The sequence below is a fragment of the Podarcis bocagei genome, assembly GCF_964188305.1.
Source record: "Podarcis bocagei genome assembly, chromosome: 8".
Classification (NCBI taxonomy): domain Eukaryota; kingdom Metazoa; phylum Chordata; class Lepidosauria; order Squamata; family Lacertidae; genus Podarcis; species Podarcis bocagei.
Window position 1 is genome coordinate 27,386,003 of NC_138133.1, and position 23,315 is coordinate 27,409,317.

Here is a 23,315-nt window from a genome sequence, read left to right on the forward strand (position 1 = left end):
ACATTTGCTAATCTTACACCCAAAGTGAAGGCATCTCAGGTAACAACATGATTCTCCTACTGCCTGCCATAGTCCAGGAGCACAATAGCCTATCTCTTATTATGGATAGACATTTTGCCACTATCGCACCTGCTTGCTCCCCTTCCAAACCTTCCAGCTTTTAGAAACTGCTCTTAGGGACAGAAATATATCTCCGTGGGCTTCCAGTCTTTCCCTTCCTGCCTAAATTCCTTCTGGGGATGCCAGGAGGAAAAAGAGCTCGGTTTCCAGGCAGTACCAGGCAGAGGAGGAAAGGAATCTTCCTCTTGCTGTGGCATGATTCAGTGTGTATCCCGTCCTCCACCCTTCTGAGGAAACCGCATGGGGAGCTGAGCCAAGCCTGGGCTATGCCGGGGAGCGGCTATGCTGTTACCTGGGATGCCTTCGCTTTTCCCCTTTTCCCTCCTAAGGAAACTGAGCAGTGGTAGGGAAGTCCCTGGTCCCTCCTCTCTCACAAGCAGCAGGTGCTCGTCTAAGGGAAGGGAAACAGGTGAACAAGAAAGGAAGTTGAGGCAGGGGTGTGCGAATGGAAAGAGAAATGCCTCTCTCTTTATCCACCAAGAGGAAAGTTAGAGCTGGGGGTGTTATTAGGACACCTCCTATGCCGCATAATTACATTCCAAGACGCGGCACGTTTAAGTGAAATTGCGTATATTTGAAACAACGTTGGGGAAAGTCTGAAAACACCCCACCCCATTCCGCCCCTTTTGGGGATGTTTTTGGGTCTCTTCTGAGTTCGGCGCAGTCACACACAAATCGGATGCACCTAAAACGGTTGCTGCCCGTATCATTGATTTTAATAATTTTCTAAATTTCATTGTTTTGTTCATATAAATTCTATGACAGAAATAAACACAACTTCTGACCGGCTGCACAGAAACACAAGCTGCTAACACAGTGTCAAAGTTCCATGTAAAAAAAATATATATATATCTCAAGAGGGGAGCTCATGTTGACAGTTCTAGTATTTAAATTATCTTCTGGGACAGCACAGCAAAGCACTCACTTAGTTCCTGAATGCACAAGGAAGCAGCAGTTAATGGAATATAATCCAATGGTGTGTGACAGCTTTTTCCAACCTGGTGCCCTCGACGTGTTTTGAGATACATCTCCCATTGGTCGCATCCAAAACTACTGTTAGGCAAAGGTTCACATACGGTACATATCATTTAGCTACAGGGTGGGTTTCCTACAATTTCTTGTTCCCTTGAATTTTGCCCACTCTTGCAGGAACCATGCACCCACCAAACATGACATTCAGCTGCAGGTTAGCTTATATTTGCTCCAGTATCTTATAAACAGACGTTATATATATTGTTTGGGAAATGTATAGTGTGGGGGAAATAACAGAGATTGATTATATTGTAAATTAATCAGTAAAGGGGCAGGTGATTAAAGGTTAACTGCTTGGTATATACTGTCATATATTTAATTCTGCTACATAATTCTGCATCCAGTAATAGTTTCAAGATGCAATTATTATAATTATAGTGTCAGGCAAAACGAGAGACTTTAAATAATTGCTTACAGTGAATTCAGATGATCCAAGGGATAGTTACAGTTGTCATAGGGTATCTGGTTAACCGAAGCTTTCGCAAGAGGTTAATCGGCGGTGTCATTTTGTCTTCTAAGAACAATAGCTTACAATGAGAAGGAACTTCCTTCATGATACGGTTATCCCCATTCGGGAAGGGGACCCACTAAGGGCATCTCGCCCAAGGACCTGTCAAAATCTGGAGCCATTGTTGGTTCTTCCAAAAGCTATTGGCGCAAGTGGAACCTCCATAATGTGAGGAACTATGTGCTTGAATACTGAATACCGAAAAGCAACTTCAGAGTGGTAGAGTGCAACAAATCAAAGAGCCTTGCAGCACCTTCAAGATCAACACACAGGGCAAGGATGGCAATGTGGTACCCTCCTGATGTTTCTGAACTGCAACACCCGTCATTCCTACCACTGGCAATGCTGGCTGGGGCTGATGGGAGTTGAGGTGTCCCCCCCAAAAAAATCTGGAAGCCCCCACATTGACTACCTCTGTATCAGGGGGCCTAAGCTTTTGTGGGCTACAGACCGCTTCATAAGATGCACAATGTTTGTCTTCAGCCAGTGGGTTTACATGGGCATATAGGGGCGAAATGCAAAGAGTGGAATCAAATGTTCGTGAAATGTAAAAAGCACGTTCTGTGACATTCAGTTAAATGTATGGTGAATAAACACAGCCACCATCAACAACAACAGGAACTACATTGTGATAACGCAATTATCCTAGATTTGCATTGTAGTGAATGGCTATCTCTGGCATCCTCTTGATAGTCAAACGCCACCAGGCCCAGCTGATCACTTTGGGGAGACAGTAGTTGATTAGCCAAGCACTGCCACCATTCACAACAGAAGTAACAACTTGACAATAACACAAATTATCCTAGATTTGCATTGAAGGGAACGGCTAAGACTTAAATCACATTGACTTCTGACAATCATCGTTTTTATAAAGACACTACTTGAGCCGAAGAATTGATATCCTGATCCAGGAAGACAAATTCTGACGACTGCATGCTGTTTGACTGTAGAGCAAAGGTGGGGATCCAGTAGCCTTTCAGATGTTGTTAGATTAGAACTCCCAACGTCCTTGACTGTCTTTTGACTATAATGGCCGGGGCTGATTGGAATCCAACAACATCTGGAAGGTCAATGCTTGGCGATCTGTGCTGTTTTAGAGAGCTGAAAGTGACATGTTAGAGCTATTATTATCTGAGGCATGCACACACTTATTCCTTTTTGTTCCACTATCATTTCTGCTCAAGCAGGTCTGGCAGCTTTCGATGCACCGCAAAAATCTAAAAGGCCTGTTTGACCAAGGAATACAGTGAGAAGACAACAGAGGGCTTTCTCGCTGCTACTTTCACCTTTGCGGAAAGGGAAGCAACTACTTCTCATCTCCAGCCGTTGTGCCCATACTCCAAAATTCTACATCATGTCATAAGAGGAGAAGAAAAAAGTTGTGAGAGAAGAGGAAATAGGAAGTAGCAAGGCTTGTGTCTGTTAGGCCTGGGGGGAAGTGAGACAGCAACCAGGAAAAAGAGTGAATGTGCATGGGTAGTTTTGTGCGAGAAGGGCAGAGCATGTGGAAACCACTAAAGGGAGAAAGAAGACAGAACTCGCAGTAGGAGTGTGGCCTTGGCAGCTGCTAGGAGAGGGGAGTGCATTTAATCTTCCTTGAGTAACACTCAAGGTATTTTCTACATTTGCTCATGGTGATGGGCAGGGAAATAACTGGCAGTCTAATCCGATACATGTCTACTCAGAAGAAAGAAAGAAATACAGTTGCCCAGGTGACTATAAACAGGATTGCAGCCAGATTTTAATATGAAAGAAGCTTCTTGTGCAATTATTTTTTAAACTAAAGGTTGTGCAAAGGTAGAGTTTTAACCACCATCACCACGAGAATATGGGAGGAGAACCTTTACCTGTTGCTTTTCTTTCCTCTACTACACCATTGTTTTATAGTAAGAGGAATCCAGCAATTTTTTATTTTTTATCTCTGAACCTGACCTTCCCCTGACCTGGGTCACCAGAGTCTTTCCTAGGCATCATAGCTTCCTTAAATAACTTTACTGTTGATAGCTAATAAAAAGCAGATAATTAAAACACGTGTGGCAGGGAGAAGTTCAGCAGACATGCTTTACCCCTGTCACTGTCAGCCTGATCCTGTGCATATAATTCGGATGTAAGCTCAATTGTAGTTGGCTTCTCCCAGGTAAGGAGATGCAATAAGAATGCCATCTTACACATCTTAGAAAATTGCTACAACAGGCAAAAAAAAAATTGAAAAAATCACTAATGGTCCGCTAATACCCTCAGTACTTTTCAAGCAGACTGGCGGTGCAGGCTAGGAACCACCGGCATATGGAACTTCAGACTGAGATGCGGGGAGAAATTCCTTTGTCACTTGTGAGCCTCAGAACCCTTAACTGAAGGTAAACTTATTCCAGGCTGGTTCTAGCAATCCGGTACGGTGGTAGAAGCTGTGTGCTGCGGCCTGTGTAAACCATCTCTAGATAAGTAGTTCTCATATTCCATAGGCCTTGAACACCTTTGCAAATAATCCAATCTATCTGAGCCTGCAGACTTGCACAAGTGTTCATACCTGTGTCCTCTCCCACAATCCACTACCTGTAACCTGTGAAGAGGAAAAGGAGCGAGGGAGAGGCAGAGGCTGAACACGACGGCGTGTTTGATTCTTGGCACAATTTAAAGTGCTGCTTATGACCGATAAAGTCCTAGATGCTTTGCAATCAGGTTACCTGAAGGGCAGCTTTCCCCCCATATAAACCTACCTGAGTTTCAAGCCCTGCTAACATCTGGGTGGCAACTGGGGAGAGGGCCTTTTCAGTGTCTGCACCCAGGCTCTAGAACTCACTTCTCGGGAAGAACCGTTTCAGCTCCTTCCACGACAACCTTCTGCAAGCCAATAATAAAAATGCTATTGTTTAGGTGGGCCTCTGAACTGAGTTGCTTTAAGTGGGCGCTTAACATAGCAAAGTGCAATATCAGTTTAAACGAACATGCCACATCCCCATAGCACTTCCATCACAATTCAGTTCTTAACTTGCACACACACATTTACATCTGCTATACCTGTTGCAAATGCATTACAGTGGTACCTCGGGTTACATACGCTTCAGGTTACATACGCTTCAGGTTACAGACTCCACTAACCCAGAAATAGTGCTTCAGGTTAAGAACTTTGCTTCAGGATGAGAACAGAAATCATGCTCCGGCAGTGCGGCAGCAGCAGGAGGCCCCATTAGCTAAAGTGGTGCTTCAGGTTAAAAACAGTTTCAGGTTAAGTACGGACCTCCAGAACGAATTAAGTTCTTAACCCGAGGTACCACTGTAGATTCTGTATCCTTATCTTCCACCCCAAAGCTCAGTGTAGTTGATAGTTTATTTTTGCAGCAAACTTGTGAGGTGTATTCAGCACAGAGAGAGCAAAATGACTGGTGAAATATCGCATAGCTTCATGGCTGAGTAAGACCTCAACCCAAATGTCCCTGGTCCTCTATCATCACCCAACTTTCCATTTTCTTACCGCAAGTTGTTTCCAGAATGACCAGGAGAAGCAGGGAAATACATTGTGCCTGTCTCATAGCAGTGGCTGGGAGGCAGAACATAAGTAACTTTGAGACCAGTAATTCATACCCTCCAACTATTCTACGATGAAACTAGGGACATCCTATTCCAATAATGTTATTATTTATATGCCACCCATCTGGGTTGTCCCAGCCACTCTGGATGACTTCCAACAAATATAAAAACATAACGTTTAAAAAATATTCCCTATACAAAGCTGCCTTTAGATGTCTTATCTCCTTATCTCCTTGGCTCGGGGGTCACATAACTTCATACCCTCCAACATTTCTCCGATGAAAATAAGAACGTCCTAAGGGAAAGCAGAGCATTCCAGGATCAAATCAGAAACCAAGACAGCTTCTGTAAATCTAGGACTGCCCCTGGAAAATAGGGACACTTGGAGGGTTTGGAAGTTTGCCCTCCAACAGACACTTGGAGGGCCTGGGAACTTGCTCTTTCCTCCCCCCTAGCATAGAAAGGAGGAGAAAAGTTGAAACCAATGCATTCTTCTAGCTTTGCCTACTCATCTAAGGTGAAAATAAAAAAAATTCCTTCCAGTAGCACCTTAAAGACCAACTAAGTTAGTTCTTGGTATGAGCTTTCGTGTGCATGCACACTTCTTCAGATACACTTCTTCAGATAAGTGTGCATGCACACGGAAGCTCATACCAAGAACTAACTTAGTTGGTCTTTAAGGTGCTACTGGAAGGATTTTTTTTATTTTGACTATGGCAGACCAACACGGCTACCTATCTGTAACTGGAATCATCTAAGGTGAATAACAATAGCTTCAGGCAGGGAATTTGCCAATCTCACTGCCCAAGTGACTGAACTTGATGTGCCTGGGACCAGGAGGTTTTCCTGAGTCTTTGCATAGCTGTTCCAAGTGCTGCCACAGTGTTTGGCCACCACAGTATGGAAACAAATTCCCAAAGAGGTGTAAATTCAGTGTTTGTTTTAGGGATCGCTACCCTGTCCTTCAAATGCATTTGCAGGGCGGTTTACAAAATAGGTTTTAAAAAACAAAAACGAAATCCTAGAAGCAGTAAATCTAAAAGCAGCATCGTAAAGCCATCTTATTTATGTTATATGCCGCCTTCGAGCATAAAATTCTCCTGAAGAAGAAGAGAAGAGTTTGGATTTGATATCCCGCTTTATCACTACCCGAAGGAGCCTCAAAGCGGCTAACATTCTCCTTTCCCTTCCTCCCCCACAACAAACTCTCTGTGAGGTGAGTGGGGCTGAGAGCTTCAGAGAAGTGTGACCAGCCCAAGGTCACCCAGCAGCTGCATGTGGAGGAGCGGAGACGCGAACCCGGTTCTCCAGATTACAAGACTACCACTCTTAACCACTACACCACACTGGTGTAGTGATGGAGATGAGATTAAAACAGATTAGACGTAAAGGCCTGGGGAAATTATATCTGGAGCCAAAAAACATCATCAAAGGTGAACAGGTGATACACATGAATTGTGGATGAGAAATATAAGTCTTACCTTGATTTAGGGAGCAATCCTGTAGCCCCTGGGAGGGCGGTTGAGAGGGAGCCATAGGATACCATGGAGCTCTTTGCTCAAAGTCAGAGAGGGATGTCCAAAGTCAAAGACCTTCTCATTGCAACAGCAGAAAGCTTCACTGCCAATGCTCCTTATGCCTTCAGTGGGGGTTGAGAAGGAGTGAGTTAGGGAGTACTGGAGATTTTGAATCCAACATGAGCCTGGATTCACCAGGCTACTTAACTGTACTTAAGAACACCAACCAGCTAGCATTTTACTGGACCAAACAGTAAAACAGTAGTAATGGAGTCTGAAAAGGCAGTCAAATCAATATAGGCCCTGACTACATGAGCAATGTGGGGAACCTCTGGCCCTCCAGGTGTTGCTGAACTACAACTCCCTTCATCATGACAGCCAGTGTGGTGTAGTGGTTAAGAGCGGTAGACTCGTAATCTGTTGAACTGGGTTCGATTCCCCGCTCCTCCACATGCAGCTGCTGGGTGACCTTGGGCCAGTCACACTTCTTTGAAGTCTCTCAGCCCCACTCACCTCACAGCGTGTTTGTTGTGGGGGAGGAAGGGAAAGGAGATTGTTAGCCGCTTTGAGACTCCTTAGGGTAGTGATAAAGCGGGATATCAAATCCAAATCCAATCTCTGGACATTGTCCATGCTTCCTGCAGCTGATGGGAGTTGTAGTTCAGCAGCATCTGGTGGGCCAAAGGTTCCCCACATCTGCTATAGGGGAAGCATGGAGTTTTTGAAACCAGCAGTTGGCAGCTCTAATTGACAGAATAGTACAGTGGTGCCTCGGGCGCTGGCTCGCCAGATGCAGCTTCGTCACGCTGGCCACGTGGCCAGGAAGTGTCTTCGGACAGCGCCGGCTCCCGGCCTCTTGAGCGAGATGAGCACGCAACCCTAGAGTCGGTCACGACTGGCCCTGTCGGGCAGGGGTACCTTTACCTTTACCTCGGGTTACATACGCTTCAGGTTACATACCCTTCAGGTTACAGACTCCGCTAACCCAGAAATAGTGCTTCAGGTTAAGAACTTTGCTTCAGGATGAGAACAGAAATCATGCTCCGGCAGCGCGGCAGCAGCAGGAGGCCCCATTAGCTAAAGTGGTGCTTCAGGTTAAGAACAGTTTCAGGTTAAGTACAGACCTCCAGAACGAATTATACTTAATACCTAACCCGAGGTACCACTGTACTGTTATTTAGACTTTGGCCCAGAGAGATCCCGGTTCAAATCCCCACTTGGTCATGAAGCTCACTGAGGTGATCTTGGGCCAAGTATTCTCTCTCCCTGCCTAGCCTACCTCTTAGGCTCGTTGTGAGAATAAAATGAAAGGGAGAGAACCAGGAGCAGCACCTTTAACTCCTTAAGGACAGGCAGGTTAAAAAAAAAAACATAACAGATCAATATTTGGCACAGTTAGCCTCAGCAGAGAAAAAGCATTGTGGTGTTGTTGTTGCTAGTAATGGCTCCATCACAGCATCATTGCTGTCTCATAGACCAGGTTGCCTGTGAAATTATCTCACCCACCAGTCCTTTCTGCTAGGGAAGGAGAAAAACCCCAAACAAATTGCTAATAATGCATAGGCACGTTCCATTTCCATTTGTGGTCTGATTTGTTTCTTCTTCTTGACATACTCTGAACTGATAAGATCCCAATTATTGGGTGACATCGTGTCACGTCTTTCTCGCGTATGGATAAAGATTAACCTCAGAGCCCCCTTTTAATAACATTATATTCTCTGACAAAATTAGCAATAAATGCGGAAAATGTAAGAGCTGACTGGGAAGCCTCTTGCAAGATGGGGCGGGCGGGTTGTTTATGAAGCTGAGGGCCCAGTGGATTAGGAATCAGGCCTAGCCTTTTTACCTCTAGGAACCTGGATTCCAATCCAGATTAAGGACGCAAATGGAAATAAATTTGATGAATTCATCCTGGCCCCAGCTAACCTGATGTGGCTGTATAAGCAAAACGAAAACCCCAAACCTGCCACCATTCCTGATATTTCGACAATGTAACATGCCCAATTTTAGAAATTTCTTTTAAAAACTATATTTTTAAAACACTCAAATGCAAATAATACACTCAACCACAAAATCCAATAGTCCAACTGACATATTTTATATTGGCTTCTGTGTTCTTTTGTTATTATATCTGAAAGAATGTCCAAGTATAAACAGTAGATCCTGGGTATACAATGATATACTATTTATTTACTTGAATTTCTGTACTATCCTATAATTACTTTTCTCAACTAAATAAAATAAATATTGGAACGCCTTGCCCATTAATATTAGGCTGGTCCCTTCCCTGCATTGTTTTCAGTGCCTTCTGAAAAATCTTTTTTATTCTGGCAAGCCACTCAGGCATGTAACTTTAACATGTAATGTTACTATGTATAATGGCTTTTGAAATTGCTGATTTAATCTATATATTGACAACATTCTATGTTAATTTGTTTATAAGTTTGCTTTTATTGATACAGTTAAATGAACATTTTAGATTGTTCTTTGTAAACCGCTTAGAGTTTGTCTGCTGAGTAAGCAATATATAAATATGTTAAATATGAATAAATAAGTAAAATAGGTTCAGTGATTTTCTTACTTTTTTATGAAATAATTTATAAGCCAGCTTTCAGGATATAACTGTCCTGCCAAGGTAGTGCACAGCAATTTCATAAGACCATCATCTTCATCATCTAAGGCGGTTCAATTAGCACCCCCTTAAAATTGAGCAGTGCCTATTAATTCTTCACAGCAGTTACAGAAAGTGGAAATAAACATAGTTTGAGATTTATTTTTTTGTTTAAAAATTGCACAGATGGACATACACATAATTCCTCGGGTGACAATTCCACATTTTCCTCGACAAAGAAATGCTGCGCACACGCAGTTCAGTAAAAGAGGTTCAAATGTGATCCGTAACAGAGAGTGGAGACTTAGACAAAGGTAAGCTAAGATTTTCTAAAACCTAAAACTGTAAGGTCGCAAGCTGATTTCTGTGTACATTACCACAGAGAACAGCTGTCAGCAGGTTTCTGTATCCTAAACAGAGAATGCAGCAAGCTCTGCTTTGCAGAAGTTGTTTGTTATGTCTGTTTGCCTGGCCAAATTGTATCCCTGGTCCTCCTGGGAATACATAAGAGGAAATCAGGAAACAGGACGTGTCTGGTAAATGTGAAGGCTACCTAAGATGCTGCTGTAGAACGTATCTATTGTTCTATGCCTGGCTTGTCTTTCTCTCCCTTGTCTTATTCTTCCTGTTCTTTCCACCTGTTCCTTACCTGAGGGTCTGGCTTCAGGTTATGTGCAAATGTATGCAATGAAGTCCCTATAATGTTCGTGTTCTTTAAAGATTCAAAACAGTTTCAGGAAGGGTGGTTTTGAGTGGAGAAGATGCTTAACCCTTTCCCCACTCACTTTCCTGTCTACTCCTAATAGCTTCGTCAAGTGGACCAACTGGTTGAAGCTAAATGGGTACTTAGTTCCTCGCCTTTTCCAGCTGATTTTGGCCTTGTTGCATGTTCCTTCACAGAGATTCCCAAGTCTCCTTTTCTCTCTTTTCCTTTGGCTTCTGTTTATACATGGTACCTGATGGATATGCCTGAGGTGAAGTTTGAATGGAGGGCATAATCCACTCGTCAGTATTTACATATTAATGCAGTTACAGGATCTATTTACATGTAATCAGTGTGGCTTAAAAAGTAGGCAGACAGGGTTTTCCTGAACTCCTTTTCAATACATGTTTTGTTTGGCGCAGCAGTTCCAATCCGTAGGCCAGATTCAGGAAGTGCTTCTTTTCCTTAAAAAATGTTTAGGGGTACAGTGGTACCTCGGGTTACATACGCTTCAGGTTACATACGCTTCAGGTTACAGACTCTGCTAACCCAGAAATAGTGCTTCAGGTTAAGAACTTTGCTTCAGGCTAAGAACAGAAATCGTGCTCCGGTGGCACGGCGGCAGCAGGAGGCCCCAATAGCTAAAGTGGTGCTTCAGGTTAAGAACAGTTTCAGGTTAAGAACGGACCTCCAGAACGAATTAAGTACTTAACCCGAGGTACCACTGTACTCTCATTTTGACTCAGGAAAGTCACCATTTTATAGTTCAAATCGGGGGAAATAAATACAGTAAATGGACAAAAGTACAAAGATTCACAAAATGTTTAGGGGTACGTGTACCCCTGGTTACCCCAGAAAAGAGCACTGACTTCAGGTAAGGAGTCCTGTTAGTGGAAATCTGGGCAAGGACTTCTTCTAGCGCAACAGGGCTGTCTACCCTTTCTCTGCCCCTCGCGCCTTCCAAATTAAGCTCTGGGGGTTCAGGAGAACCCCGAGAACAGCAAGCAGGCGGAGGTGGGAATTGTTCTGTCTAGCATGCTGAAATGCATACATTGATGGGGCGATTACCATAGCACTTTGTTGAATCCCTCCCCACAGATGTAGCTGCATTCTGCACAAAGTATTGCGAAGCAGATTGGAACAATCTCCCGTCTCCTCCTTCCTTGGGCTGTTCTGGGGGGTTCTCCTAACCCTCGTAGCAGATTTTGAGGAGGGCACACAGCATGCGTGTGGAGTGGTGATATCGTTATGCAAGTAGAACTTGTATACAGTGTTACCTCTGGTTGCAAACGGGATCCGTTTCGGAGGCCCGTTCACAACCTGAATAGAACGCAACCCGCAGCAGCACATCTGCACACGCGCGGGTTGCGATTCGCCGCTTCTGCACATGCACGTGACATCATTTTGCGCTTCTGCACATGTGCGAGCGGTGAAACCCGGAAGTAACCCTTTCCAGTACTTCTGGGTCGCCGTGGGACGTAACCTGAAAGAACATAACATGAAGCGGACGTAACATGAGGTATGACTGTTTGGCCTTATACATTTTGGGATTAATCAATGGGATAAAAGATGTGATTGTGTTTGGGGTGACATTGAGGGCTTTCTGGAGGGCAGGGGCTTTTCTTCTGCCCATCTGTGTGTTCTTGATGCAGTTTGCACCTTGCCTTAGACCCCAAACAATAGTGTGTGCAAATATTTACAAATACAGTGCATGCCTTTAAATAGGCAAGGTAAGGAAACCAGGGCTGTAGCTGGATTGTAGCACAATATTTCTGCATGTGCACGGTCTCAGGTGCAAACTCTGGAGAGCTGCTGGCAGCCAATGCTGCCAATTCTAAGCTAGATGAACTGATGCTCCGAGCTGGTATAAGACAGCTTCCTATGTCCTAAAGCAATGTTAACTTTAAAAGGCACAAACTTATACAAAACAAATAATCACACACACACACACATATACCATATTTAATCAAATATATATACACACACACACACACACACACACACACACACACACACACCTTATTTCAGTTCTTCTAATTGATTTCCTTCATCCTCAACACAGTCCCCCCCCCCCATTTTTGGTAAACTGTCTCCTTTTTAGTTCATTATTACCCCTTTTTATTTCTGTTTTTAACTTAAGTACCATAAATTATTCTGCAGAAGTTAATCGAAACAAGTCCAAGTATTACCAGTAATTTGAGGGCACTGCTTTTTAAGATATTCTCTATATTTTACCCATTCTTTCTGGAATTTTTGCTTGGTTTGACCCCTAATTGTATCCTCCGAGCTTTAACACCTCCATGGGCATAGCCAGGATTTTTGTTGGGGGGGGCAGGACTTTGTTAGGGGGGCAGAGCTGTCATGATTGGCCAGTTAATTAAGTATTTCTGTTGTTTTACTTGATTGGTGGGACTGCCCCTCCCTGCCCCCCTAGCTACGCCCATGAACACCTCTAAGATATTGAGCTCAGCATCTAGGTTATAGCCTGACAAAAGCCATGAATACAAGTGATCACAGGTACTATGGCAAAGGTGCCTGTAAGGCAAGGAATAATAATGCTAAGTGACTCAGTCAAATTAGCTTTGCCAGACTGGCTTCCAGAAAAGGTGGGGTGGATAGGAACGGGAAATGGGTGCCTTTCTTTCTGCCCAAAGAGAGCTGACAAATTCCTAATAACAGAAACCTGTTCAGTAAAACTTCTAACACTGCTTGTGTCTATAAGTTAACCATAAATGTAAACCTTACACAGATATGAACCATTCAGTTATGATTGTTATTCAAGGTAGTTAACCATTTGCTTTAAAAGTACAAATACTAACATTTTCCAAAGCTGTGTTAGCCTGTTGCATCAACAACGGCAAAGGCTTGTATCCAAAGTAGTGGTAAATTTCTTGTTCCATTAACACAAGGATTTGCTCTTGCATGTCTGAATGTCCACCCCTCTCTTCCCTCTGCATGGCATGATCTGTTAAAAGAAATGAAGGTTCGTAAGTGAACAACAAACTGTGGCTATGGAAAATGTCAATAAATACCCCATGGGAATTGCTCGTGATTCTACACCAGTGATATGCCGCAGAGAAAAGTCAAACAGCTGGAGGTTTCCACTTGGATTTACCTTTGCAGCCAACAAGTTGCTTTTTTTAATTGATGAATTCTTATGGTTTAAAATTTAAAAGTGCCAAGGCCCTTCAAGACAGTTTGGATCAAGGAGGGAGAGCACCGTAAAGTAGAAAATAAATAAAGAAACTCAATCAAAAACAGCTTACCTCTTCATGTATACAAGTGGTCAGAGACCCCATTAGTAGTATAAAATGAATTTGTAACATCTCTGAGTAATAGTATCTTGATTGACGCATCTCTAAAGCCCACCTATGCAAACTTCAGAGAATCCTGGTTGGGCTAAGATTCCCAGGTTATGTGCACAGAGGGGCTTATTACACACATGCACATCTTACTCTCAAATCATCCTGCCAGACAGTGATGCTCAACTTTGGCAATGACCTTTAGAGTCACAGGGCATGTCCAAACCTTAGAAATCCCCACCTGCTTCTTCTTAGCCATTCCGTCCTTTCCCCTTTCACTCCACACATTTGAATATATATTCATTTGAATATATATTTCCCCATCTTGGATGTTTACGTCTTGGAATCTTGCAACAACACCAAAACGATAAGCAAGCTGGTGTATTTAATGCTTGACTATGCTGTTTCTTGTTTTGAAAGCTTTGTTCACGCTACACACCATCAAATTTGCAGTGGAAAGATATGGAGAGAGCTGGGAGAGATCTTTCAGTCTCCAGTTTTGTTATTTTGCCTTGAGGCATAAGGGTGGCTGATTAGCTCTATCTTGGCAGATATAACTAACTGCTTGTTCTTGTTTTTTGAGCCATCACTCTTCTTCCCGGGAGCTTAAGGCTGGTGCACATGGAAGGTTTGTCCCACTTCATCCTGTGCAGGCTGGCTAGGTGGGAAAACTATGGCATAACCAAGGCCACCCAGTAGCTTCATCAACCAAAGTGCTGGTTCATACAATACTCTGCAGCCTCTCTCTTTTCATGACATCCTCATTTCATAAAAGGAGGTAGAATATTCAGTGAGCTTTTCCAGAAAGCTCTGAAGCTGGTCAAAAGTACTATTTCAGTGGGATGGTATTGACAGTCCATGCACAGAGCTGCTGCCACCAAAGGGGACATATGACAATGTGCCCCAGGAGCTGATTACATGTCATGCATGGCATGCAGCACAGCAGCAGTCGTAGGTGATAACCTATCACCATAGGTATATCATCTGACCTGGATGCTAGTCAGCATGGTGTCTGAACTACCCATGGTGGCATGCATACTATCCCTTGAAAGGACAGTGAAACACTGCTGGGATTTGGCTGAAGGAGAATTGAGCTTGGTGGATCAGGGGAATGCTGTGGACATAGTGTAGCTTGATTTGATTGAAGTAAGGCTTTTGACAAAGTCCCCCATGATATTCTTGGGAGGAAGCTGGTAAAATGTGGGCTGGATGAGGCAACTGTTAGGTGGATTTGGAGCTGGTTGCCTGACTGAACCGAAAGAGTGCTAATGGTTCCTCATCATCCTGAGAAAAAACACAAGTGGGGTGCCGCGGGGTTCTGTCCTGGGTCCATTGCTGTTCCACATCTTTATAAATGACTTGGATGAAGGAATTGAAATTTGCAGATGACACCAAACTGGGAGGAGTAGCTAATGCCTCAGAAGACAGAATCACGATTTAGGATTACCTTAACAAACTGGGGAACTGGACCCAAACTAACAAAATGAATTTCAGCAGCAACAATGGTAAGGTACTACAGTGGTACCTCGGGTTACGTACGCTTCAGGTTACATACACTTCAGGTTACAGTCTCCGCTAACCCAGAAATAGTACCTCAGGTTAAGAACTTTGCTATAGGATGAGAACAGAAATCATGCAGCAGCGGCGCAGTGGCAGCAGGAGGCCCCATTAGCTAAAGTGGTGCTTCAGGTTAAGAACAGTTTCAGGTTAAGAACGGACCTCCGGAACGAATTAAGTACTTAACCTGAGGTACCACTGTACACTTTGTCAGGGGAAAGAAACAGATGCACAAATATAAGATGGGGGACACCTGGCTTCCCAGTAATATATATGAAAACGATCTAGCGGTCTTAGTAGACCACAAACTTAAAATGAGTCAACAGTGTGATGCAGCAGCAAAAAAACTAATGCTATTCTAGGATGTACCAACAGAAGTACAGTGTCTAGATTAAAGGAAGTAATTGTACTGCTCTATTCTGCCTTGGTCAGACTACATCTGGAATACTGTGTTCAGTTCTGGTCACCACAATTTAGGAAGGATATTGACAAACTGGAACATGTCCAGAGGAGGGTGACCAAGATATTCAAGGGTCTGGAAACCAAACCTAATGAGAAATGGTTGAGGGAGTTGGATAAGAGGAGTTGGGTAAGAGTCTTGGATAAGAGGAGACTGAGAGGAGATGTGTTAGCTATCTTCAAATATCTCAAGGGATGTCACATGGAGCAAGCTTGTCTTCTCCTGCTCCAGAGGGTAGGACCCAAACCAGTGATTTCAAGTTACAAGAAAGGAGATTCTGACTAAACATCAGGAAGAACTTTCTGACAGTAAGAGCTGTTCAACAGTGGAATGGTCTCCCTTGGGAGGTTGTGGACTCTCCTTCCTTGGAGGTTTCTAAGCAGAGGTTGGGTGGCCATCTGTCTTGGATGCTTTAGCTGAGATCCCTGCATTGCCGGGGGTTGGACTAGATGACCCTTGGGGTCCCTTCCAACCCTACAATTCCGTGATTCTATAATCCTCACAAATGTTTCTCCTTAAAATTCCAAAACAAGCTACTTTTTCAGAAGTGTACTGGGACCTGTCCCTTAATAAAAAGTTAATCAGACACCCAACTGATCTCTCAACTGGGAAATTTAAATCTTTGAACAAGGCTGCTCTCAACTCTGTATAGATTAGGCAGAAAATAACAGGAGATGGTATCTATCTCATTTCAGCCACTGAGTACTGTTTGCCTCCAAATCAGAATAGGAAAAACACCATAGTTCACTCAGTTAGGATGCAACAGCAAACTTGTGGTTTGGCTAAACCCAGATGTGAGAGGTGGTGAAAGTATCAGTGGGCAGAGAATACATGAATCCAGGGAATGGGTCTGGCAGTCAAAAAGTGTTTTTTGGATGTTTAATGGGAACTGAGTGTGTGACCAGTCATGAGGGATGCATCTGCAAAGCTGTGTGAATAATCTGAGATGCTTCAATCTGAATTTTAGCCAGTTCTGAAACTGGATCTATAAAATACAAAGATCATTTGAACGTGAAAAAAACGACTTTAAGCAAGTTTTCACTTGCACAAGCCAAGTATTCTGAGATGTCTGTAAGCATCTTCTTTAGAGGAGTTATAAACCATAATTAAATACTTTAAAAGTGGGGGGGGGGCACTAAAATAATAAAACCTTCAAGAAAACATGCTTCGTGAATATTGCTCTTGTATGAAATTTTCTGTTTCAGAGGTTCAGTTGTTGTTACAAAACTCGTTTTGTAAAGCCCTCCAGCAGATGGGTGTTATGAAAAAGCAACCCGACTGGTTTTAACACATCTTTTCAGGACTGATAAGCAGGAGTTCGTTTAAGTGCTTCTGAGAAACAGGAGCAAAATAATCATTTCCTTCGATTTTCCATTCAGCGAAGTTCAAACATGGGCCAATGACACATTATTCTCATGAACTAATATACACCCATTTTTAATGCGATTAGAAACACTTCACAATAGTTCACATACTGTTATCTGGACCAGTGTCACATCCTTTTAATGTCTGCCTTTAAACCCGTTTTGCAAGTACCAGGAGGGACTGAATCTTCAACTGTGAGCACCTTTGATGCTGTGTTAACCAGTCTGAGAATCAGGCAGACAAATAGTTGTATTGTAAGCTGCTAAAGGTGAGAGTCTCAACCACTTACATGGTTTTCTGAACTTGGCTAACACTGCAAAATGCCTTTAAACTTGGGATAAATAGAACAATAGATTTCACAGTCCCTGCATATGCTTATTTTGGGAGTGGGCAAGCTGTTATCTCTTCAAACTGTTCGTACAATTTGGACGGCAATCCTAGGCACACTTACACGGGAACGAGGCACCAAGATATTGAGTAAGTAGAAAATTAACTGAACTATGTTTGGTGAACTCTGAAGAATTCCAGTAATTGGTCTGTAGGCTGCATACACACATTAAAACTGATTAAAGTACATTGGGGAGTAATGAATAGTTAAAGCTTCCTTAAGGGTCTCTAATCATACAAGTTGTATTTCTCCAGAGCATCCACAATGCAGACATGGTAAATTACAGCCCCTCTTCTTTTACATACGATGCCATAGACACAGCTCATGCGAGAACTCATGAAGGCCATTAAAATGATTTGCCCCCAAATCCTATTAAGAAACAGCTTCGAAATTAAAGTGCTTGCTATCACCCACCAGGAAACTTGGTGAGCCCTTTGCCAAGGTAACCACACTACCCCAAAGAAAAACCAGTCTCTTTTATGATGAGGACAGACAGGCCGAGAAGAATCTAGCTTGAGTTTCCAAATGCAAAGCTGATTGGCATTGCCCACAATTTTAACTGTGCCTGGAAAATCTGGGTAGCATGTTTTGTGATACTGCGGAGGCGCTCCAGTCTGGGTATTCCATCCTTGGCACTTTTTTTACTAGTATAATAAGGATTTGCATCTAAACCTTGTTCCGTCCACAGCCAGATGCAGAAAGTGTAATGTTAGAACTAGTTTGCAGTAAAAAGGGAAAGGGGAAAACCCCACTCTAGATGCAAAAAGCACAAGATGATGCTCTCTAGTAACTGTGCTCAAAGGCTTGGGCATATAGGGCTTTCAAAATTTACAGTGACCTGTGTAGAGTAGGGAGAAAAGCACCTGGATTCAAATCTTTGCTCAGCTTCAATGTTCACTAGGTTGTCGTTTTTTGAGAGCATAGCCTGTTCCTCAGCCTCACCTAACGAGCGAGGATAAAATGTGATAACCCTGCTATTTAGAGATGGGCAGAATATTAATGCGATGATACGCTTGCACAACAGCCCCTGCCATGTCCCACATTTCAAACACAGCTTCCCCTGTGGTGTGAAGTGTGCTGGCCTGGCGAGGCAAGCAGAATTAAGTTTTGAGGTACACTCATCTGTGACCATTGCACCAGATCCAAAGATCCAAGAGCATTTGTCTGAGGCAGGGGTACCCAGTGTGGTACCTTCCAGATGTTTTGGACTACAACTCCCATTAGCCCCACTCAATGCAGGCAGTGATCAGGGATGCTGGGAATTGTAGTCTGAAAAAAAATATTCAAATACCTCAAGGGTTGTCACATGGAAGATGGAACAAGCTTGTTTTCTCCTGCTCTGGAGTGTGGGACAGGTATCAATGGACTCAAGTTAAAAGAAAGGAGATTCTGAATAACATCAGGAAGAACTTTCTGACTGTGAGAGCTGTCAGTAAGAACGGATTCACTCAGGAGGTTCCTTCATTGGAAGTTTTTAAGCAGAGGTCATCAGTCATGGATGCTTTAGCTGAGAATCTGGCATTGGACTAGATGACTCTCAGGGTCCCTTCCATCTCTACGATTCTATAATTCTATGACGCCATTTTGGCTACTCCTGGTCTCAGGTTTCTTCTATGGTACCCACAGACTGCAGTAAAACTAGTGTTCGAAACTCCCATTGTTTTAGGCGCATTTTGCGACAGGGAATTTCATTAGTGCGAACTGTTTCTGAGCTCTGGGCGCAGTACTGCGCCTAAGATTTCAGATTAAAACTGCAGAGTGGAAGGAAAGGAGGACCTTTTTCTGCCTCCCCACTTCCAGCTACTCTCTGAAAATTGGAAAAGAGACCCTCTTAAGAATATTAGTTGGGTGGGCAGGGGAAGGACTAGACCAGGGGTCTGCAACCTTTAAGACAAAAAGAGCCACTTGGACCCGTTTTCGAAGAAAAAAAAACTGGGAACCGCAAAACCATTGCGACACTTAAAACAAATATATCTCCGGAGCCGTGATCTGACAGCGGGCAGGAAGGTGACGTCGGGAAGGTGCGTGACTAACGCACGCACCGCCCCCATGCGACGTCACAGCCAGTACAGCGCCCGCCACAGTGGGGAGTGTCGGGGCGCACAATGCTCCTCCTCCCCTCGCTAGTATCAGCCCCAGAGCCGCGGCAAAGGTGTAAAAGAGCCAAATGCGGCTCCGGAGCCGCGGGTTGCAGACCCCTGGACTAGACCATGTGAAAATTGAACATAACATTTTAGCTGCAGTTCATTCATTTTCAGCTTTGTATTCTTGTTATTAAAAAGAGCATGCCTAGATAATTCTGTTATTGTGCCCATAACCTAGGTTTAAGGTGCCATTTAGCTCCTAGCTTTCATTTCTCAGTTTCTAACACTGGGTAAAACTCTCCACTTGATGAAAAAGGAAGATCTTCAATAGGCACCCAAAGGACAACAGAGGAAGTGCCTGTCTTATATGTAGCAGAAGGGAATTCCAAAGGGTAGGGGTCCGCCTCTCTAAAGGCTTGGTTTCTATATCATACAAAACAGATGTCCTGACGAAATGGTGTCTGCAGGAAGCTCTCACCTGAAGCACAGAGATCTGTTGGGTACATAAGGGGTGAGTTTATCTTCTGTACACCAGTACCAACATCTTGAACTAAGCCCCACAGCCTGTCCTGATGGGGACAGTCTGTCCCAGTGAGGAATTCAGTTGCTGCATTTTGCCCAGGCTGCAGCTTCTAGGCCAATCTCAGGGGACAGACCCACATGGAGCACATTGGCATAGATCGGCATGGCGGTTACCAGTGCATAGCTAAACAGTGGTCAAAGTATCTGATACAAATAGCTAGGGGACAGTTTAGAGAGTAAAGGGTATATTTCCTAAGAAGCCAAGGTCTACAGAGGCTTGGAAATGATGGAGTGCATTTTAGTAGCCCATTGGTGGCTGGCTCTTCCATGAGTTATGTACCACAGATGCAACAAAGATGAGAATGGTGTAACTTATTACAAAGTGATTTCTCCCCAGAATCTAAGGCTGCAATATTTAGTGCACTTAATGGAGAGCAAACACCATTGAACTCAGTGGGAAACCTCTGAGTAAACATGCACAGAACTGGGCTGGTTCCTTTGCTTAGACAAAAGGAGTCTACAATTTCTGTCTCCGAGGTTTGCTGTTGTCTTTTGCAATTAAAGACAATTCTCCCTCTTTATAGATAGGTGTCCACTTAGTTTTTATTACATTTTTGTCCTGTCATTCTTCCATGCTCAAGGCAGCATCCTCAGGATTATTCCATTTTATGCTCACAAGAATGCTTTGAGGCAGGCATGGCTTGAGAAACAGCATTTGCCTAAGGCTACCTAGGCTGCAATCTTGCGCCCTTGCCAATGAATTCTTTACCATTTATTTCAAAGTAAACATGCATAGGATTCTGCCGTGAAGATTTGCATCCATGCCTCCCCAGCCCAACTCCTGTGCATTCATTATTAACCCGAGGGCTTCTCTGGCAAACCTAGAAAGAGATCTGATTACAGCAGTAAGCCAGAGAGGGACTTCTCAAAGTATACATTTTGTTCTTTTCCCTTCCCAGCAAACGTGAAGCCAATTTGCCTAACCAGCTTTTCAAGAAATGCTCAGGGCCCAGTTAATGCCTGCATAATGTGCCCCTTCGGCCAACTCCAAGGGTGTGTCTACAGGGCATGGAAAAAATGGCACTTCGTCTCTGCAAACTACTTTTGAATTAAGTCCATGGAAGTGGAGAAGGGAGAATTCTCAAGCTGGCAGTGGGGAAATTCAGGTGCCGCCAAGGCTTTAAGGCCTGCTGGGCAGAATACTTCTTGCATTAGAGCTTCAATATTGCCTCCTCCTTTTAGAAAAGCTCACCTAGGATATTTACTGCACCATTGCATCCAAGCTAAACTTGGTTGCTGAGGAAACCGAGTCCCCCCCCCCCCCAACTTTCTCCAGAGGTCACAGCGTACACACGTCCTTCAGAATCCCTTGGTAACCATCGGCCAGCATGGTTGGGGAACATCCATGGTGTAACACAGTCTTTCCATCGCTAAGGCGCTGCGGCCTGTGTCGGAGACGGGAGTGGGGGGAGCAGAGTCTAGTTACATTCCTGACCCACTTTCCCATCCCCTCCCTTTCCCTCCTCCCCCCTGAGGGAGCAGCCAGTAGGAGCCTCGGCTTACAAGAAGCAGCACACCTTCAACTACCAGGCAGCGCAGGGTGTGAGCCGCCTGCCTGCCAACTGACTCCTGTCTCCGCACAGTTTCTTGCTCAGCTATGACTCAACTCAAAACATGCTTTCTCAGAAAGACAAGTAAGACGGAGAGACACCTGCAACGGAAAAGCCATTGTTGCAAACTTTAGGCTGGGGGACTGGGTTGATCAGTTCTACCCGATTGCAGGGATGCGGAGAGGTTGCTATTAGATCCACCGGGGTTTCTCATTTCCAGTTCTCCAGCAACGGAATCAACACAAAGGCTTCTCCCTGCACACCCTTTCATCAAAGCCCCAGCCACCCCATACGGTTGAAGCGCTATGACACCACTTTAAACAGTCGTAGCCGCCTCCAAAGAATCCTGGGAGATGTAGTTTGTTAAGGCTGCTGACAGCTGATAGGAGAACCCCCCTACTTCCCCCTGAAAAGCTACAATTCCCAAAATGATTCCTGCAGCTCAGCATCCCATCAGACGTGCTGTTTGGCTTGCTCTGTGCTGGAAAGCTGGCCTGTTTTGTGTGTTAAGTGCAAAAATGTCCCATTTTCAGACTTTTTGGGTGATCGTTCAGTCTTTTAAGTTTATTTTAAATGCAGCCACTAAAAAAACAAAACCTCCCAAAGTGATTTATAATTAAAGTGAACCGTACAGAGGCAAAGTCCCACAAACATTATTAAATGAAAACAGATTCAGCACGACAATATACTCGGTGTTGCCCAGACATCTGGCAAAATGAAAGCGACTTTGCTTGGTGACGGAACAATGAAAATATTGGTGCCTCTCTGGGGGCAAGATTCCCTTGATCAGGGGCCACCACTTAGAAGGCCTGTTCTCCCGCCACCACCCCCTGGAGCTCCCTTGGCAGTAGCACAGATAAGGGTCTCAGATTATGCTCTCAGGGTCTGGGCAGTTCATATGGGGAAATGCAGTCCTTTAAGTATAGGGATCCTCAGCTGTATAATGCTTTAAAGGGCAAAATGAGCCCTTTTGCCACCCCCACCCCCACCCCAGGAAAACCCAATTTTACCACTGAATCAGGTTTCCTGCAGATTGATGTTTGCCCTGATTCAGGATTTGCTAGGGAAAGCGGCAGGGCAAACAGAGAACCACTCAGTCCTGTGTCCAGAGAGTACAACCAGAAAACAGCTTGGACCCACACTTTCTAGGGGAAGTGGGAACAAGCCCAAACTGGCAGCCAATGCAATCAGTCCCAAACCAGTATTATCTGTCCATGCCGTCTTGCTCCAGTTAACCTTTCCTCACAGGAAAGTGTCTCAAGCCTCTCGATTGTGTCGGTTGCCCTTTTCTGCTCCTTTCCCCAATGTCTTTTTTGAGGGGCAAATGACCAGTAACCCGTGCACGGTATTCTAAGGGTGGCTGCACCACCCTAGATGAGCATAAATGCTCTATAATACTGGCAGTTTTATTTCCAACCCCTTTCTCAACGATCCCTAACATATCAGCCAACCCCAGCCTTGAGATCAAAGGAGACCCTTCTCATTGTTCCATCTGCCTGTGTGGCTCGCTGTGCGGTGACACAAGAGAGGACCTTATCCCCGATTGTGAAACTCCCTCTCCCTGGAGGCCTCTCTGCTGGGCTTCCCACATCCTGTTAAGACATCTGTTCACTCAGGCTTTGGGTAGAGGTGATTAGACTGCTCAAGTTCTATCGATGAGTGACTTTTATGCCTGCTACTGTGTTCTGCTTTCTGCATTTTGTTTGTGTTGTTCTAATACATTTGGATACTGCTTCCTTCTCCCCCCCCCCAAAAAAAATATCTGTTTTGCAAACAGCCATGGTATCTAGAGGATGCCACACATTGGGGCAACATTTTCAATGATGCCAAGGTTATATAATCATAGAATTGAAGAGTTGCAAGGGAACCTGAAGGGTCTGAGGTAAAAGGTAAAGGACCCTGGACGGTTAAGTCCAGTCAAAGGCAACTATGGGGCTGCAGTGCTCATCTCGATTTTCCAGGCCAAAGGAGCAGGCGTTTGTCCACAGACAGCTTTCCGGCTCATGTG

General features: G+C 44.2%; 1 long non-coding RNA gene across 2 annotated transcripts; it reads right to left on the bottom strand.

Annotated features, from left to right (window-relative positions):
• Positions 1–983: 983 nt before the first annotated feature.
• Positions 984–18,146, bottom strand: LOC308594029. Of its 2 annotated transcripts, XR_014011242.1 has the most exons (4): positions 12,839–18,146; positions 6,670–6,827; positions 4,378–4,501; positions 984–2,761 (listed from the first exon to the last, which is right to left on the bottom strand). It is a non-coding gene; the product is annotated as an uncharacterized lncRNA (long non-coding RNA). The 2 variants fall into 2 exon arrangements; XR_014011243.1 differs by lacking the exon at positions 12,839–18,146 and having other exon boundaries at positions 6,670–7,139.
• Positions 18,147–23,315: the final 5,169 nt, after the last annotated feature.